The 15,968-nt window shown below is 35.4% G+C and overlaps 1 pseudogene; it reads right to left on the bottom strand.

The window, feature by feature from the left end:
* Window positions 1-1,337: 1,337 nt before the first annotated feature.
* LOC100261800 (arogenate dehydrogenase 2, chloroplastic-like) lies at window positions 1,338-13,928 on the bottom strand (annotated as a pseudogene).
* Between the last annotated feature and the right edge of the window lie 2,040 nt (window positions 13,929-15,968).

Genomic DNA, 15,968 nt, shown 5'->3' with positions numbered 1-15,968 from the left:
TTATATCTTATTTAAAATTATATCCTAAGATACCTATTTCTCATCTAATAAAATCGAATATCCTAATTGTTTAGAAGTGAAGTAATTTAACTGTTATATGCAAAATAGGTTTGAATATATAGAAAAGTTCGTTATAAAAGTAAAAAAGAAATTGCCATATTAAGGAGGTTATATATTTAATTCAATTTAAAAATTAATTTTTGAACGATTTTACCATATTAATATATAATTGTATCCCATAGGGTTATACATATTTCTCTTATTAGCTCAAAAAAAATATTATCATATTGAATTATCCTCATCTCAAATGTTATTTTTAATGTCTTTATTATAATTAATTTTAAAAGTTGTACAATATACCATATTATATATATATATATATATATTATTAATTAGATTAATGTTTTACTGTCTCTTTAGAAGAGGAAAGGGAGAACAATGACTAAGCCACTAATCTTAGCTTTCTAAGGTCTTACAAGAGGGGCATGTGAGTGGAGGATTTGTACCCACATCGAATGAATAAATTAATGGAGGAGAAAGGTAGGGGTTTTTTTTTTTTTTTCTTAAGTTATTTTAATAATAACTTTGCCTTTTACAACATTAACAAATGAAGAAGGTGAATTTTATATTTTGATATCTTTCTAAAAAAAGTCTTAGTCTAAAAAAAAAAAAATTATTGGCTTGAAATCTTTTCTTTTCTTTATATTTTTCCTTTTTATTTTCTTTCCTCTAATTTTTTTAAATTAAAATTTATTTTAGCAATTATCATAAAAAGTGTTCCTCATATTTTTAATATTTAAAAAATAAAAAGTTCCTAGAAACTCAATTTAAATATAAGATTATTTTATTAAAATGGTCATTGGAAACTCAATTTTAAAAATCTAACACTTCATCCTTTTTTTGCCCTCCTATTGATAAAAATGTCCTTATTATTATTTTATTTTTTTTGTAAAAATAATATTTTATAATATATTATTAAAACTTGAAATAGTTAAGAACACTTCTATCAAAAATCGGTTACTCTCCGAACAAAAACATAAGGGATAAATTCATAAATATGAGGACTATTTCATTTTTTTTTTATCGATTATTTCTTAAATATAACCTAAATATTTTCTTTCCTTATATTTTTTATATTATTTAAACAAAAAAAAATATATTTACCAATTTTCTTCTTAAAATCTCTCAAACCAATTACCAATTCATTGTTAATTAAAAATTACTAATTCTCTCATGCCAAGCCATTAGAGTAAAAACAAATGATAAATCATAAGAATGAAATTTGATTTTCAATAATTCTATTGCATTTGCACTCCTCCAGATGATAAACAAACCAACTAAAGAGTTGTAAGTTTCCAAGAATCCAAAACACTATTAGGGAGCAGCTTTTGCGCTAGGTCTCTCTCCTCTCACTCTCCTTCAAACAACTTCCGTCCATAAAGAGACTGCGAATTCCCAAAAAGTTCCCTCTTAAGAGACTGAAAGGCCAACTCCAACTTCTCCAGCTACTCCATAGCATTATTATTGTACATGGACAACCCATAGTACAAATCAAAGTTGTCCTTGGCTGTGTTCTCCACCAATTTTAGCAATGTTTCATACCCTTTGGTGTTAATGGAGCTTGATTATAACCCGAACCTCTCTAAAACCCTCCCCATTATGTGGGTTATGAACTGAGACTCCACTGAGTACTTGTCGTGATCTGTACAGTGTTAAAATAAATGTGGACCCACATCATATTAACCATTATTCAGGATTTAGCTATCCATATATATATATATATATATATGATTGCTGATTGATCTAGAGTATAGGCCACCTTATGTGTAGAGTCTAATGCCATCACGGTCCTTAGATGATGGGCTTAAGACTCGTGAGGCCCAATAACCCAAAAGGTATGGTCCCTAAGGCGGGAGGGTACATAAAGGTTAAGTGTTTATTCTTCAGATGATCACATCTTTTGAATAAAGAACAAAACTCGTTCTCTCTCGCTCCTATCGTCAGAGAGATTACTGGAAGGTGGATAACCCTCTATAGCCTTAGAAGATCCATACCTTATTCATCTACACCCACAATGGACTCAGGTTAGTCTGGATTCAGTATGTTCGCATTCCATAAAATGTTCAGGCACATTTCTTTATATGATTTAACATGAGATTCCTAATTCCTATGTAAAGTTCTTGGATTTATAATGGTTGATTAAACAATTGGTATCAGAGCAGCATGTTAAAATCATTAAGAAATTGTGATTTTTTAAATCATCAAGGGATCGCCATGCTCTCAATTTCCTTCACTAAAACCCTTAGTCGGCCTCTTTTCTATGCCCTTGAACACCATACGTTCCAGAAAATGAGCCATGTCATTGGTGGCGTTGCTCTCGAAGTGGCTTCTAGAGTAGATCCAGACACTAACAACCGCGGCACAACCTAGGAGGTGAAATTCTGTGGCGATTCGGAGGCCATTAGGGAGGGTGAGATTCGGGTCTCGGGAGATCAGGGAATGGCGCTGTGGTCAGCAAGGATAAAGATGAACCTCAGCGCGGAAATGGCATCATTTGGGCACCGCTACCAGTGATGGGGGTGACGCTTGCAACACTGATGAGGGGTGCCATTTTTTCGCCTGTCTGGTGCTCAAAAAGGGCATCGTTTGGTGCTGATTCAGGCATTCAAGAGACGTCATTTTTAGGCATTCCAACGACGCCGTTCAGGCGTCATTCTAGACGTCATTACAGGCGTCGTTTCCAGATGCCATTTGGCGTCACTTCAGTCGAAGATGTCGTTTGGCGTCACTTCCAGTCAAAACGCAGTCAAAGACGCCATTTTGGCATCGTCCCCTATCGACGGCATCGTTTGGCGCTGAGCGCATGATTTGGTTACAGGGGACCTTGGGTCTTTTGGGCTGTAGTATACATATATATATAATGTATTGAAGGCGTTGTTGCAGGCCTCCTTACAAGCGTTTAAGACGTCGTTCAAGGGTCATCCAATGCCAGTGAAGAGCGTCGTTTCAGATGCACTTCAGGCACCATACCAGGCGTTGTTCAAGGCGCGCTTCACTGCACCAGTTGGTTGCGCATTCAAGGCCACTTCAGGCACCATTCAAAGCACGTTTCAGGCGTCATTTGCAACGTCGTTTCCAGACCCTGTTAAGACACCATTAAGGCGTCTTTCAGGCTCTCCAAATGCCATCTACTCGTCACGGCGTCACGCCACAGGTGATTCATGCCTAATTGGTGTCTCAGTTGATTCATGTCTAGCTGGTGCTCCTTGAATGAGGGAGTAATCAACAAAATTTATAACCTATTACACCATGTACTAGGGTAGCAGAGACAAAGCTACTATAGCATAGTGGCTCTAGGATCGTTCACTGGGATGGGTTTTCACTTCACAAATAATATTCAAATTAGGAAAATAGGTGATTTTCTTATGGATGTTAGCTTTAAAAGAAGATGTAAATGTTTTAGAAAGATTTAAACTAATCTAAGCTAACATTAAAGACTAAAATGAAATGGTGTAAAAACAAGTTTCTCAAAGATAGGATAGCTATGCTCTGGCTCTTATGCAAATTGGAAATCTCAGGATAGGCTCCTCGCGTTGGGGTTGCAACTATGGTGATGCTTGCTTCCCGAACCGGTATGGATTTAGCAAATCAAGTTTTAATCCTTTAAAATGGCAAAACAGATGGTAGTGAATTTCATCAATGGTTATTCACCTTAGACTTCCTTTGAATGGCTCGTAAGAGATAACTAATGGTCTAAAGCCAAAAGCTTACCAAATATTGGCAACTCAAAGTCATTCCAGGTGATAAACTCACCTTTCAATGGCCATTGAAATTGGTTCTAACGGATTAATGCAAAACTTGGAATTGAAAACCTCACCTTCTGATAGCTCGTAGGAGATAACTAATGAATAGAAATCCAAAAGCTTATCAAGTATTGGCCGTTGGAAATTGTCCAAAGGAAATAAAAACCAAACTTTGCATTAATGAACCTTTAATGAAAAACGACTACCTTACCTTCCAAGTGCGAGAAATTTCCATGGGATTGCATCCAAGTCATCACATAACATCCATACTTTGAGAAACTAAAAGTTTTAGCCAATCGTCCTCTGAGGAAAATGTAGGGAATTAAACCGAATTCCCAACCCGTGAGAAACAAAAATTAGAGAAAACACACGCCAAAGAAAAAACAATCACACACACAAGACAGTATTTACGTGGTTCGGCAATTTGCCTACGTCCACGGAGTTGTAGGGATATCACTATTATCAGGGAAGAATACAGAGTACAACTTGGCGGCTACAATATTCTCTATATATATATAGCATGACAACCCTATCATACTAAAAACCCTAATTACAAAAGGTGGTTCCACAATGGGCTAAACGGGCCCAACAGACCTCAATAAATCTCCCATTAAAAAGGCCATGCAATATTATTCGGGTCGGGTTGTCAAACCGGATCAAACAAAACTAGGCTCCACAAAGCCCAACAAATCTCCCACTTGGAGACTAGTCCAATCACCAACATCAAACCGCTATCCTCCAAGAAACGATCTCTCATCCCTACAACTCATCCTCCTGTCCTCAAGCTAGAAGACCAATTGAAGCTGCGCACAGCTTCAACTTCTCAATAGTGACACCCTTAGTCAACATGTCTGCAGGGTTCTTAGATCCACAAATCTTCTCAAGTATTACCAGTTTATCTTCAACAAGATAACGGATAAAGTGATATTTTGTTTGTATATGCTTCGACTTTGAATGAAAAGCCGAATTTTTGGCAAGAAAAATTGCACTCTGACTGTCACTGTGTAGAATGCCCATCTCCTGCTTCTTACCCAATTCATCTAAGAAACCATGTAGCCAAATCATCTCCTTTCCAGCTTCAGTTGCTGCAACATACTCAGCTTCTGTGGTAGACAAAGTAACAATCTTCTGTAGATTTGAAGCCCATGATAAAGCTGTACCACCTAGAGTAAAAACAAACCCAGTAGTACTCTTTCTACTATCAATATCACCAACAAAATCAGCATCTACATAACCCTGCAATTTTAAACTTGCACCTGTGAAGCAAAGACATGTATCTAATGAACCCTTCAGATATCTTAAAATCCACTTGACTGCCTCCCAATGCTGCTTTCCAGGCCTACTCATGAATCTGCTCACAACTCCCACTGCATGTGCAATGTCTGGCCTTGTACACACCATAGCATACATCAAGCTGCCAATAGCTTAGGCATAGGGCACCTTGCTCATATGGTCCCTTTCTTCTTCTGTCTTTGGTGACTGTTCTTTGCTTAGTTTGAAATGACTACCCAAGGGTGTGCTTACTGGTTTAGCTTCATTCATGTTGAACCTGCTGAGAACTTTCTTCACATACTCTAACTGTGAAAGCTTCAATGTACCATTAGTCTTGTCTCTGATGATTCTCATACCAAGGATTTGCTTTGTAGCTCCCAAATCCTTCATTGCAAACTGTTTGGATAATTGCTTCTTCAGATTATTAATCTTCTCAATGTCAGACCCTACAATAAGCATATCATCCACATACAACAGTAATATGATGTAAGAGTTGTCAAATGACTTAACATAGCAACAATGATCAGCTTCACATCTCTTGAACCCAATTCTATGCATAAAATTGTCAAACTTCTTGTACCACTGTCTAGGAGCTTGTTTAAGGCCATACAAGTTCTTTCTCAGTTTGCAGACTAGATTCTCTTGTCCCTGAACAATGAACCCTTCTGGCTGAATCATGTAAAGGTCTTCCTCCAAGTCACCATGAAGGAATGCTGTCTTTACATCTAACTGCTCAAGATGTAAGTTTTCTGCAGCCACCATTCCAAGTACAAGTCTAATTGTTGACATCTTCACAACTGGAGAAAATATCTCTGTGTAGTCAATGCCCTCCTTCTGCTGGAACCCTTTAACAACTAATCTGGCCTTGTAACGTTTGCTACCATCATGCTCATTCTTTATTCTGTATACCCACTTGTTGTGCAAAACCTTCTTTCCTACTGGCAATTCAGTCAGTTCCCATGTCTGATTCCCCAACAGGGAATCCATCTCATCCTTCATGGCTAACTCCCACTTGCTTGAATTCTCATCTTGCAAGGCTTCATCATAACACTCTGGCTCACCACCATCAGTCAACAGGAGATAATTTAAAACAGGTGAATAACGCTGCGGAGGTCTAATGTTCCTGGAAGATCTGCGAACTTCAGCTACAGGTGTACTCAAATCTACCTGTGAATTTACATTCTCCTTATCTCCTTCACCCCCCTTTTGGACAGTACTTTCAGTCAATTCATCTAAGTTGACAAACTCAGATTTCTTTTGATCTATCTCTATAACATCTGACACTACAGTCGACCTGTCCTTGTACATAACCTGTTCATTAAATATCACATTTCTACTTCTGATGATTTTCCTGTTTTGTTCATCCCAAAACCTATAGCCAAATTTCTCATCACCATAGCCAATGAAAAAAACATATTTTTGACTTTGCATCAAGTTTACTACGAACATCAGAATCAATATGAACATAAGAAACACAACCAAAAACTTTTAAATGTGAAAACTTCACCTCTTTACCGCTCCAAACCTCCTCAGGAAGTCTGAACTCCATGGGAACTGATGGTCCTCGGTTTATTAGGTAAGCTGCAGTGCTAACAGCATCAGCCCAAAAAGTTTTTGGTAGTCCAGCATGCAACCTCATACTTCTAGCACGCTCATTGAGAGTTCTGTTCATGCGCTCAGCCACACCATTCTGTTGTGGTGTCCTAGGAATGGTCTTCTCCATCCTAATTCCCTGTGCAACACAATACTCACTGAACCCTCCATCTATGTACTCTCCTCCATTATCTGACCTCAAACATTTTATTTTCAAACCTGTTTCTGTCTCAACCATGGCCTTCCACTTCTTAAAAGTTTCAAATACATCAGATTTATTTTTCAGAAAATAAACCCATACCTTTCTACTTGAGTCATCAATAAAAGTGATGTAGTACCTTGAACCTCCTAGGGATGCAACCGGAGAAGGCCCCCACAAATCAGTGTGTACTAGTTCCAATTTTTCAACCTTCGGTGTCCTGCCAGTTTTCAAGAAGCTCACCTTTTTTTGCTTTCCTAAGATGCAACTTTCACACATATCAAAATCAATGGACTTCAATTCTGGTAGTTTTCCTTTTGACAGCAACATCTTCATCCCTTTCTCACTCATGTGACCAAGTCTGCGGTGCCATAGGCTTGTATCAGTACTTGCATCAGCAACTGCAATTGTGTCTCTTGGACATGAGGTCATATACAGAGTACCAGTCTTCTTTCCACGGGCCAATACCCTAGCTCCCTTTGTAACCTTCCAAGTACCACCAACAAATAGTATTGCATGTCCTTCATCATCAAGTTGTCCAACAGAAATCAGATTCCTCCTCAGGTCAGGAATATGTCGAACCTTCTCCAGTAACCAAACAGACCCATTGGGCAATGATATCCGGATGTCTCCCAGACCCACAACATCCAAGGCTGAACCATCAGCCAAATACACCTTACCAAAATCACCTGCAACATAATTCTGTATGATTTCTCGGTGTGGAGTGGTATGAAACGAAGCTTCTGAATCCAAAACCCAATCATCAAGTGGACTGTCTACTGCAAGAAGTAATGCATCCTGTACCTCTTCTGTTACAGCATTAGCAGAATCATCTTCATTCTTCTTCTTAGGGCTTTTGCATTGCCTTTTAAAGTAACCTGTTTTCCCACAATTCCAGCATTGTACTTGTTGGCCTGATCTAGATTTGCTTCTGTTCCGATTAGAATTTCTGGAATTTGATCTACCCTGATTTGAATTTCTGTTATTACCTCTGCCTCTTGTCTCAAGGTTTAGGGCAGAACCAGATCCTGAGGTTTCACCTGCATCTCTTCGGCGAATCTCCTCAGCCAGAATTAAATCTTGTATATCATTGTACTTGAGCTTTTCTTTTCCTGTAGAATTGCTTACTGCCATCCTCATTGCCTTCCAACTGTTTGGCAAAGAAGCCAAGACGATCAGAGCACGAATCTCATCATCAAAATCAATTTCTATAGACGACAATTGATTTGTGATTGTATTAAATTCATTCAGATGTTATGCTACTGATGCATTCTCTGTCATCTTCAAATTGAACAATTTCTTCATCAGATGCACCTTATTGTTTGCGGACGGCTTTTCATACATACCGGACAAAGCCTTCATCAAATCTGCTGTGGTCTTCTCCTTTACAACATTGTGTGCAACAGACCTAGACAGAGTTAACCTAATAACTCCTAGAACCTGTCTGTCAAGAAGCGCCCATTCCTCAGCCTTCATACTCTCAGGTTTTGTCCCCAAAAGAGGCAAATGTAATTTCCTCCCATAGAGATAATCTTCAATCTGCATCCTCCAATACGCAAAGTCTGTGCCATCAAACTTTTCTATTCCAGACGCCTTTCCTGCTTCCTCTGCCATTGCTCCCACTCAAACCTAATCCTAGGCTCTGATACCAGTTGTAGGGAATTAAACCGAATTCCCAACCCGTGAGAAACAAAAAATTAGAGAAAACACACGCCAAAGAAAAAACAATCACACACACAAGACAGTATTTACGTGGTTCGGCAATTTGCCTACGTCCACGGAGTTGTAGGGATATCACTATTATCAGGGAAGAATACAGAGTACAACTTGGCGGCTACAATATTCTCTATATATATATAGCATGACAACCCTATCATACTAAAAACCCTAATTACAAAAGGTGGTTCCACAATGGGCTAAACGGGCCCAACAGACCTCAATAAATCTCCCATTAAAAAGGCCATGCAATATTATTCGGGTCGGGTTGTCAAACCGGATCAAACAAAACTAGGCTCCACAAAGCCCAACAGAAAAGCCCTCAGAGGCTGTTTGGCTACTAAGAAAATAGAAATGGGGAAGAATAGGAGAAGAGAGAAAAACAGAGCAAGGCTCTGTATAGTCTATATATTTAAATATCTATATATTGATCGATGTCGTTTACAATGGATGCAAGGGAATATATATAGAGAAGTTTTTCCAACCTTCCTAGCTAAGAAATCTTATGGTTGGTGGATTACAAGGAGAAGAATGGAAATTTATACAAAAATATCTAAAGAAAATATCTAAAAGAGTCGGTGCACAAATATCCCAGTTTCGCACGTTGCATGGTGACTTGCGAAAATTTCGCAAGTTGATTTCGCAACTTAGAATCCATTTTCGCACGTTGAGCTCCAAGTTCGCAAGTTGCAAAATCACTTTCGCATGTTGGACTTCACCGCGAATGCACAGCTGCCATCCACTTTAAATTTCGCACGTTGGAGTTCCAATTTCGCAAGGTGCGAAATTGTCCTTCAGTTGGATACAGTTGTCTTGCGAAGGCCATATCTTCCTCATTTCAGCTCCAAATCATACATGGTTTGAAGTTTTGGATTTTTGACTTCCTGCGCTTTGAAATGGTATATAGCATGTAAACAATGGACTTCGGGAAGTGCTCCAAAAGTGTGAAAGAAGACTGTAGCTGCTGTCCTCTGTTTTCTTCACTTTGTTTTTCCTCTCTCCGTTGTTCTTTCCTTGCATACTTTGAGCGACTTTGGAAAAAGGCTATGGAGCTCCAAAGCTTGGTTCTTCATGAATTTCAGCTTCCAAAAGCTTTGCCATGAACTATATACAGCTCTCCCTCATTCTTGGATTGCTTTGGTGAGCAAAAAGCTAACAAAAACACCAAAACTTAACACAATTTGATTAGAAACGATTGCAAGGGTTCCTAACATGTCAATTGAGTTAAAAGGTAATAATTACTACTCAAAAGTGTTTAAAAGAGTTAATTACAAGCTACAAAATAGCACTTTTTGAGTAGTAATCAACAGGTGGGGCCACTTGCCAGCAATGCCGTTACAATGTCATTCCGGTGGTGGCGCCGTCGTTTGGAGATGGGAAATCACCATTCCGGTGATGGAGATAGAGTTTCGCCATCGGCGGCTTGAGGACAACTCCGGCACCGCTACTGGTGCCGCTCCAAGGGTGACGCGGCTGCAAACGACCTTGGGTTGTTTAGGGTTGCATAAGATAAGATAAGATAAAAAATAAAAATAAAAAATAAAAAATTAAACATAAAAATAAAAATTATTTATTAATATGCCCAGGTTCACTTCATATTTCCCATATTGATTTGTGTCTATTTATGCACATGTTTATTGTCATATATACCTTGATAGCTATAAAAATGGTTATTGTGCATCCATGTTTATGATGCATGGGTACCAAATTATTATATGGTATCTGAACTCAGGCAGGGTGACAATTTGGATTCTGCCACCAATGAACTTTCAGTAATAGAGGTTTGTTAATCCTTGATAAAATTTTGTTGATCCTTAGTCTATGTGAAGGCTACTTGGTGGAGGGTGAATGTTTATTTATTTATTTTTTTAAGTCCTAGTTGGATTATTTCTGGACACCATAGAAGAAGGGACTGGGGATTGCCCTTTTGAGGGATGCGAAAGTTTTAGGCTTGAAAGTCCCTATTAAAGTATATTTTTTGTTTAAATTGCATATTTGGTAAACATTTTGACTATTTGATAATCTATTAAAAGAAGTCATGTTGCTACCAAGCTGGTGCTACATGCACAAGAATTTTAGGGAGATGGTGGACCACCTTCTTTTGCAGTCCAACCTTGGACCCTCAGTTTTTAATTTATATAAGATGGATTGGAAAATTTTCCCATCCTTTTATGTTATATTTGTGTTTAATATTTTTTTTAAATAAATGAATTATGTATATTAGTTGCCAAAGTAACTTATATTACATAATTTATTTATTTTATAATATCTAAACATGTTATTATTATTATTATTTAAAATAATCGGCCCAAAGGAATATTATTTTAATATAATAATAAATAAAGTAGTCATAAATATGTGACATATAAAGTTTATCTTACTTGTTATATGTCAGTTCAAAGATAGGCATACTGCTTTGGTTTTATTGTCAATATTTATGAATTAATGTTGTAAAAGGATACCAATTACAAATTGATATTTTTTTCCAAATACTGAATATTAATGTTTGTACTAGGTATCTTGTAAGAGGCTCACATGCATATATATATATATATATATGTGTGTGTGTGTGTGTGTGTGTGTGTTTAAATTTTTATTTATTCATATATGCATGATATTTATTTATGACCCCTCAACTAGATCCTTCTTTGAGTTAAGTGGGAGAAAATCATTAAGAAATGTGGTCTTTGAAGAGGAATTTAGTAGTATTCCTATTATTACAACTGGACATGGTCATATTATGATTGATGACACTATCCAGAATGTACAACCAGAGATTGTAGACAAGCTTGGGATTCCTCCTACTCAAGTTATGGAACCAATTCAAGTTCATGAAGAGGTAACTCAACAAACTCAAGTACAAGTGCCACGGAGGAGATCCACTAGAGAAAGGAGAAGTACAATTTCAGATGATTATGTTGTATATCTCCAGGAACATGGGTTTCACATGGGTCTGGAAGATGATCCAATTTCAGTTAGTCAAGTCAAACAAAGGTCTGACTCTAAAAAGTGGATAGAAGCCATGAAGGATGAGACGAAATCAATGAAAGACGATCATCGATAAGGTGTTAAGAAGGTTTGGCATGAGCAATTGTGCACCAGGAGACACACCTGTGGCATAAGGCGATAAATTTAGTTTGCACCAATGTCCAAAAAATGAACTTGAGAAAAAGGATATGGAGAGGTTTCCCTATGCCTCAGCAGTAGGAAGTCTCATGTATGCACAAGTTTATATGCATCCGGATATTGTGTACATTGTTAGAATGTTAGGTAGAATTCATAGTTTGCTACGAGGCATCAAACCATGGGATATGGCTGCAGAATTTTATCACTCAATTGTGAATTGTTAATGGGATTGAGAAACCATTGAGAATGAACTGTGATAATAAGGCCACAAAATTATATTCTAAGAAAAACTGAAGTTCATCAAAGTCCAAACACATTGACATCAAATTCTTGGTTGTCAAAAAAAGAGTTCAAAGTCTTCAAGTATCAATTGAACACATAAGCACAAACTCCATGATTGTGGATCCACTCACTAAGGGTTTGCCACCCAAAGTATATCATGAGCATGTCACACATATGGGTGTTGTACACATTGATGATGTGCTAGTATAGTGGGAGTTTGTATTTAGATTTTGTGTTTGTTTTTTTGATGTGATATAATGTTTGTGTTATCTATGCAGACCTTGTTTTTAAAGACTATTGTCTTTGAATACTCTAAATTGAAATGATGACTTTCAAAAGCAGTTTAGCATCAAGTGTTGAAAGTAGAATTTGACTATTTTTAGTCATAAAGTAGGACCAATTGGAAATAGACATAATAAATATCACATTCTATGTAATTTCCATGCTACACATCCATACTTGATCCATGTTGCTAATTTTGTTAATGTTGTGATCATTGATGGGTCTAGTTATAATTGTGATTAACGAAGGCCACTTTGATGCTATGTTAGCATAATTAGTAGACCATATTGTTTAAGGATATTTGAATAGGATAGCAAAGATGAGCTCAATGAAGTATTATCATGAACATTGTTGGTTAATATATGTGGTCCAAGTGGGAGATTGTTAGAATAAATGTGGACTCACATCATATTAACCATTGTTCAGGATTTAGCTATCCATATATATATATATATGATTGTTGATTAATCTAGAGTATGGGTAACCTTATGTGTAGAGCTCAATGCCATCACAGGCCTTAGATGATGGGCTAAGACTCGTGAGGCCCAATAACCCAAAGGGTATGGTCCCTAAGGTAGGAAGGTATATAAAGGCTAAGTGTATGTTCTTCAGATGATCACATCTTTTGAATAAAGAACAGAACCCGTTCTCTCTTGCTCGCATCGTTAAAGAGATTACTAAAAGGTGGATAGCCCTCTACAGCCTTAGAAGATCCATACCTTATTCATCTACACCCATAATGGACTCGGGTTAGTCTGGATTCAGTATGTTCGCATTCCATAAAACATTCAGGCACATTTCTTTATATGATTTAACATGAGATTCTTATGTAGAGTTCTTGGATTTATAATGGTTGATTAAACACACAGCTCATCTCTACCATTTTGCACCCCTCCTCTTGCAAAAACATCCAAGAATCTCCCACACATTGAGATTCTAGGATCATCGTTTCCAATTCTGACCTTATCGCACATAAAAGTAAGGCCTACCCACCCATTTTTGCCGCTCTCCGGACCGAACATTGGGTGTGTATAGAGGATATCGAACTCTTCAGGCAAGATTTCAAGAAATAGGCTTCTGGGAAATTCTTTCACCGACAAAGCGTCCACAAACAGCGTGCTACGCAGTAGTCTATGAAATGGGATCGATTTGAGCATGGATTTTGTCAAAATGATCAAGGTGCATAGCATCACCACTTTTGGGTGTTCCTCGCAAAGGTTGTGCGGGTCACTAAAGAAGGAAACGCCGAGCTTAGCGGCCGTGTTAGAGTAGTTAGAGCGAGAGTGGGCGAGGACGGTGTGGCCCTGGCTGACGAAGGTTTTTGCTAGAAACTGGCCGAAGTTGTCGAACCCAATGATTGCGATTTTAAGGCTTGTTGGTGTTTTGATATGGGTTTGCAGTTGGGTTCCAAAGTGGTAGTCTAGGGAGGCCTCCATGGCTCTGATTTGGAGAGATTTCGGGCAGAGGTTGAATCCAGTTTGTGGGTTGAAAGAGAAAGATTGGGATCCAGAAAAGGAATCTGAGAGAGATGAGTGAAGATTCGAAAACACTGGTTTTGCAGTTGGGCAAGATTTTGAGAAAGGGAAGAAGAGCATCTTGAAGAGGCGTAGAGAGAGAGAGTCGAACAAGACAACGGAGTGAAGGTGCTGACACATTTGGGGAATTTATAGTCACAAAGTGTTGGCTAGTGGACCACTGTAAATACAAATATTTGATTGAAAGTCGAGAGATGAAAAAATAATTTCATTATTCAAAATTTTAACCATAAGTGACCACTTTGTTGTTATATTAAAGTTCCAAATTAAAAGTAAGGTAAAATAATTATTTTAAAATTTTTTTAATAACAACTAGGCCATAAAAAAATATAAATAAAATAATATAATATAAGTAAAATAAATTATAAATAAAAAATATAAAAATTAATAATAATTATAGTGGTGTGGTTACAAATGTGACTTTTTTTTGCTACTACTGTCTACACTACAAGAAAATATGATTTTTCCAATGAAAATTTATAGGCAAATTAAAATTTCATCACAAAATATAATTTTTTATCCATATTCTTTGATTAAAAAACCTTCATCATTGATTGTATTATTTCCTAATGAATTGAGTGATTTTATTGTTGAACAATGTTGTTAAGTTGTAATATTAGTAACAATGATAAATAGCTATATGATCTATTTAATTATTAATTAGTATGTTATTAATGTTTTGATGATAGTAAAATTACTATGAAATAATATAATATATATTATTTGAGGAATTTATATTAGTATATTTTTTATTTATATTACTTCATATATATAATAACAAAATAATAATTAAAATTAAATAAGATTAAGAACTATAATAAATATGTATTATTTAGGTAATTAAAGAATATATATATTCTTTGATAATTTTAATTTTGATTTTTAATTTTAATTTTAACTTTAATCTTAGTTTTGATCTTAATTCTAATTTTAGTTTAATTAGAATTTGTAATCTTAATTTCAATTTCAATTTTAATGTTAATTGTAGTAATTTTAATTCTAGTTTTAATCTTTAGCTTGAACTTTAGTCTTAACTTTGACTTTAATTTTAATATTAGTTTTGACCTGAATTTCAATCCTCATCTTAATTTTAATTTTAATTTTTATATTAATTTCCATTATAATTTTAATTTTAATATCAATTTTGACATTAATCTTAGTTTTGACTTTAATTTTGATTCTAATTTCAATTTTAATTCTAATTTTAATCTTAATTCTAATTTTTATGTGATGGTTTTGATCTTGATTTTTATTTTAATCTCATAAATGAAAAGAAAATTTTATTTGTATGATTGAATTTTTATGTTCATTTTAGTAATTTTAATCTTGTTTTCATCTTAAGTTTAACTTTAGTCTTAATTTTGACTTTACTAATCTTAGTCTTAATTTTAATTTTAAAATTAATTTTCATTATAATTATAACTTTAATTTTCAATTTTAACATTAATCCTAGTTTTGACTTCAATTTCAATTATAATCTTAATCTTAATTTCTATTGAAACTTTAATCTTAGAAGAGAAAAAAAAGAAAGGAAAATTATCTTTTAGGGTGGGTGGGGTAAAAAAAATTGACCTGGGTGAGTGTTGTAAAGGGTAGGTTGAAAATGCCATAATTTCTTAAAGGCCCTCTTTTTAAATGTCAAGACTACCATTAATAAGCCAAAAGCAACAAAAAAAAAACACAAAAAAAAAAGGAATTATCGTATAAGGTGGGCTAGATGTAATAATTACTGAGAAGGATAGTCTCTTTTCATAATTTTTTAAGGACAATAATAGGCTTAAATATCAAAATTGTCGTTAAACTAAAACTTTAAAAATTCAAAGCATTTAGAGCATTTAAAGCACTTCACTTGTTGATGAGGTCATTTATGGTGTATGGGCCCCACATTTTTTGTAATGTTATTTTCAAAATATCATTTATTGTGTTTTTTTCATATATTTTTTATTTTTATTTAAAATTTTAATTTTATTAAGAAAAAAATTATAATTATATAATAAAAGTGATGATTTTTCATATATATATATATATATATATATATATATATATATTAAATTGATAAATTATGTTTTTGTATTAAATTTGAGAAAGATAAAATATTTAATTTTTCATTGGGATTATCTAAAAGGAATAAGAAAATGATGGAGAATGTTTAATCATTTT

This window comes from Vitis vinifera, chromosome 9 (genome assembly GCF_030704535.1).
Source record: "Vitis vinifera cultivar Pinot Noir 40024 chromosome 9, ASM3070453v1".
Lineage (NCBI taxonomy): Eukaryota > Viridiplantae > Streptophyta > Magnoliopsida > Vitales > Vitaceae > Vitis > Vitis vinifera.
This window is presented reverse-complemented; position numbering and strand designations above follow the sequence as displayed.